Source organism: Vespa mandarinia, chromosome 23 (assembly GCF_050613455.1).
Source record: "Vespa mandarinia isolate Hongniang chromosome 23, ASM5061345v1, whole genome shotgun sequence".
Taxonomy (NCBI): Eukaryota; Metazoa; Arthropoda; class Insecta; order Hymenoptera; family Vespidae; genus Vespa; species Vespa mandarinia.
The window spans coordinates 1,482,501-1,487,500 of record NC_140832.1 but is presented as its reverse complement, the minus strand read 5'-3'; the positions used below and the strand labels follow the sequence as shown (position 1 = coordinate 1,487,500).

Genomic DNA, 5,000 nt, shown 5'->3' with positions numbered 1-5,000 from the left:
GACTACCGGTGGATGGTCCGTTCGGTAACATCCAACGACGTAGGCTATCCCTAAATTCTAATAACATGTCATGATTTTACCTAATAACAGTGATCCGATTTCGGCTCATTTAAATATTGTACTATGTTAGAATATAACGCCATAGGTCGTTTGCACGTAATTTAAACGTCTCGATGAAATATTCAATAGTCTTGTAATTTCTTTCTTTCTTTCCTTCTTTTTTTTTTTTTATTTATTTATTTTTTCTGATCGGAAAGAAAAAAAGAAAAACAAACAAAAAAAAAAAAGAAAGGAATAATGAAACGTGGCCCATTAACGATATATTACATGTCTTCTTTCTAGCTACGAAAAGAGAGAAAAAAAGAAAAAGAAAAAAAAAAAAAAAAAAAAAAGAAAAAAGAAAAAAAAACAGATCAAAGAAATACCTCGTAGTATATATAATCGAATAAATGGAAAATCCTTTTCATCTCGCAATTATATCGATCGGAGTTTACGAGTGAGAAACGATCAAAAACGGATTTAATATTTTAAACGTTAACGCGTAAGAGTTATTATACACTATACATCTATTACGTGACTGTATGTTCTAATATATATATATATATATATATATATATATATATATATGAACGTCGCATTCATATGTATTCACACATAGTAGTAGGACATAGATATCTGTATACATATCTCTATGTGACATAAATACATATATAGTTCGAAAATTCAACGATTCAATATCTCTATCTGTCTCGGTTATATACGGGCGTATCTAGAGAAATTTTCACGATGGAACACAAATAGAAAGAGTATCGTTACCGTTAACGAACCATCGATTTCCATAAATTGAATTCTCACACGATCGTGTAGTACCTACCAAAAAAAGAGGAGAGAAAAAATAAGCGGGAACGGTGGGTTGCTTCCTCTTGATCGTAGGCAATAGAATATGTATAATTCTATACGGTCACATGAAAGATCCTCCGGAGAATTGAGTTTATTATTTTAATTATTTTTTTTCCCTCAATTCTTTTCTGTTTTTTTTTCTTTTTTTTTTTTTTAGTTCGTAAAACTCGTGGATGAGGATTAACACGGGCTTCTTCTTTGTTTTTTTGTTTTTTGGGTTTTTTTTTTTTTTTTTTTTTTTTTGAAGTACCGAAACTCGATCGAAGGAAGTTTATTCGCGCACTTTTTCGCGCCGTTCACCGCAATGACGATAACACAATGCGGCGCGGATATAATAAGTTCGGAATAATAATTGAAATTATTCAAGTCAGTTAAAAAAAAATGATTAGTATCATTGAAACGAATAATAGTCGAGAGTACACTTGATCGAACGTATATTTCTTTTTTTCTTTTTTTTTATTTGGAAACAACACATTATTACTTGGTCCTTTTATATTCCTCTTTTTTTTTTTTTTTTTTTTTTTTTCTTTAATTTTCTTTCCTTTTTCCTCTATCTTCTTTCTTCCTTCTTATCTTCTTTAGTCCATCGAGATCATTCAATTAACTTTCTCTTTTTTTCCTCTTCTTTTTCTTCTCCTCTAAGCGAACGATCACTTTCACCAATAAAACACCATCGATCGTATAGATCTCGAATGTTCACCATAAGATCCATCGACGGAAGAAAGATAGAGAGGGAGAGAGAGAGAGAGAGAGAGACAGAGAGAAAAGGAGAGGGAGAGAGAGAGAGAAAGGGGGATAGGAGAGACAAATAGATAAAGAGATAAGTAAGGAAAAAAATAATTCAACGATCGAAAGAAACACTAGATCGATCGTCCATCTTCGTCCTTAATGATATCGCGCGAATCCTCATCCCGTTATCCCGGAGTAGAGATCACTCTTTCGTAGCTCACTGCTATCCGTCACACTCGCGAAAAGAGGTCAAAGGTAGTAGGACTATTTTCAGGATACTCGGCTCCTCCCATTGGAGTAGAGAAAGAAACTCTTCGCAGTCCAAGTATTTTTTTCCTCTCTCTCACTGTCTCTCTCTCTCTCTCTCCCTCTGTCTCTCTCTCTCTCTCTCTCTCTCTCTCTTTCTTTCGTTTCGTCGAGAGAAAATTAAAGAGGAAAAAAACAAAAAGAAAAGAAAAAAAAAGAAATAAAACGATAAAGCGAAAAGAAAAGAGATAAACAAGAGGGATGAGGGATTATAAAAAAAAAAAAAAAAAAAAAAAAAAAAAAAAAAAAAAAAAAAAATTAAAAAGAAAAAAAAACTGTTCCGGTCTTCGACGGAAATTTAAAGAAGAGGGACGAAAGAAAAATCAAAATTCAAATCGACAGGAAAAAGAATGAAGGAGGAATGAAATCGGACAATACATATGCAAGAATAAACAGAAGAAATCAAAAAGGAAAAAATGGAAGAAGAAGAAGAAGAAGAAGAAGAGAGAGTGAGAGAGAGGAAAAAGGGAAAACGAAAGAGCCAAAAGAGAATGCAACGAAAAATGGGGCGAGGAGAAATCAAAAAAAAAAAAAAAAAAAAGAAAAAAGGGGAGGGGGAAAAAAGGGGGGAAAAAAAAGGAAGAACGCGCGAACAGATTTGCGACGTCACTCTTTAAACAAATTAGCTTCCTTTGAAAATTCTTTGTTTGCTGCCGCGAGGATGCGCGCGAACGAGCCGCCAAAGAACGCGCCTCGAAAAGGGGGGGTGGAAGGGGAGAGTATCTATGTATAAGCGGATGTTAGCCGAGCGGGTAAAAGGGTACGAACGTAGGAACGAACGTAGGAACGAACGTATGAACGAACGTAGGAACGAACGTAGGAACGTAGGAACGTACAAGAGAGACAACGAGAGAACGAGGAAACGAGCGAGAGAGCAAGCAAGCGAGCGAGCGATGGTTATGCGCGAGCGACGCGTCGTGTTGTTGGAAACCGACTAAACCCCGAGAGCCGTCCTGCACCCCCGGATGCCGCGCATGCCCCTTCTTCGAACCCTACGGTAACTCTCTCTCTCTCTCTCTCTTTCTCTCTCTCCTGCTCCTCCTTCTCCACCACTTCCAACCTTCTCTCATCCACCTCTTTTCCTCTCTTTCTCCTCCACCTCGGCTTTCTCCTCTTTCTCCTCATCTTTCCCTTTTTCTTTCTCCACCTCCTTCTCCACCACCTCTACAACCCAACACGTGCCGCCCCCAAAACCACGGTGACTTCATCTTTTTTTCTTCATATCGTATAAATGCCCTTCCTCTCTCTCTTTCTCTTTCTCTCTTTCTCTCTTTTTCTCTTTCTCTCTGTCTTTCTGTCTCTCTCTCTCTCTCTCTCTCTCTCTCTGTCACTCTTTTTCTCTTTCTTTCTCTCTTTCTCTTTCTCTCTCTCTCTCTCTCTCTCTCTCTCTCTTTATTTTTCTATCCCGTCTATTTTATCCCTTTTTTCTTTATACACTTTTATTCCTATTTTTCCATTATTATTCTTATTATTATATACCCTTATTTACAGAGTTATTCGCGTCTCGTTGTAATAAGAATTTTCTTTCTCTTAGTTCAATCCAAACGACGAAACCTCAGATATATTTTAGCTATCGGCGATATATAGATAACTGATAGGATCGTTAGATGAATTTAATATATTCCTTTTTATTAAAAGATTCTTTTTGAAAAGAAAAAAAAAAAAGAAAAAAAAAAAAGAAAGAAAAAAATGAAAATAAACAAAAAATTAAGAAAAAGAAAAAAAAAAGAAGAATAAAAAAAAAGGAAACGCTTTCTCTTCTTTCTTTTTCCTTTATCTATACGAAACCACCGTAGTACGAGAAACAATTTCAGAGGTAGGTAGGTGGGGGGAGGGGGGGTGGGAATGGGGAGATATGTAATGATTAATCGCAACGTGATAACGAGAAGTTTCGAACGAGTTTATGAGTTTATTGTTAACGATAAACAAAAGAAAAAACAAAAAAAAAAAGAAAAAAAATGAAAACCTGCCGGTGGGTTCGAATTATGTTGACCGATACTAGTATATAAACCTGTTATATATATATACATATTTATATAAGTTCATACGTACACCTAGGTATGGAGAATGTTTTTCGATGGTAAAACGAGGAAAATGAAAATTTCACGAGGGTTGAAAGAGGTAAGAATATTTTGTGAGAAAAGGTGAATTTGAATTTTCAACCTAAACCCCGAAGCAAACAGGCCAGAAATTGGAGCAACGTTGAAACATATGCGAGATCATCTCTCGTTCGTTTTAAATCATATAAACTTTGTGATAAATACGAAACTGTACATGGTACATGTATCTCTTGTGTATATATATATATATATGTATATATATATATATACATACACATATGTATAATGTATAAATATCCTTGTTTTCTTGCGAACGTATATAGAAGTGAAAGAGGAAAAAGAGATGGTGTAGAGAGGTGGAAGGTTAGGTGAAAGGGGTGTACGGGGGTGGAGGTAGATGGAGATTCGTAGGAAGCGCTAATGGAACGTGGTGAAGCTGTGGTTGATGCTGTGGCGTTGGCGCGATCCTCGAAACCATGTTGAGCTTGAGAATGCCCTGCTCGAAAGTACCCAACGTTGAGATTAAGAAGAGAGCGATAAGAAATAAAGAGAGAGAGAGAGAGAGAGAGAGAGAGAGAGAGAGAGAGAGAGAGAAAGAATAAAAGAATGATTAATTCGAAGACGCACTTCTCTACGTCCTCAACGAGGGAGCTTCGTTAAAATCGAGATTCATAGCACGAAAAGTGAGAATAAGCGATTGGACAATGAAGAGAGAAGGGTAAAAAAGGGTTTGCCAAGGGTTGCGATAGACACCCTTCTTCTTCTTCTTCTTCTTCTTGTTCTTCTTCTTTTTTATTCTTTTCCTTTCTTTCCTTTTATTTTTTTTCTCTCTCTTTTTATCCCTTTCCATTGCACTTGTTTTCGTTTCTTTTCTCTTCAATTTTTTTTTTCTTGCCTATTCTTTTCTTTTCTTTTTTTTTTTTTTTCTTTTTTTTTTTTTTTTTTTTTCTAACCAGTCTTCCTCATCAAGAGACTATTGATTTATTCTTTCTACAGGTGTGCCTC

The 5,000-nt window shown here is 35.7% G+C and overlaps 1 protein-coding gene across 2 annotated transcripts in view; it reads right to left on the bottom strand.

The window, feature by feature from the left end:
* LOC118444392 (neuronal growth regulator 1-like) overlaps positions 1 to 5,000 on the bottom strand; it is an 86,963-nt gene that overhangs the window by 70,618 nt on the left and 11,345 nt on the right. Inside the window, exon 1 of one of the 2 annotated variants that reach the window (XM_035872613.2) lies at positions 875 to 1,035. The exons of the other annotated variant lie outside the window; for it this stretch is intronic. The gene's annotated coding sequence lies outside the window, so the exon portion shown is untranslated. Of the gene's footprint in view, positions 1 to 874; positions 1,036 to 5,000 lie in introns of those variants that run through there. 2 annotated transcript variants of the gene reach the window in all.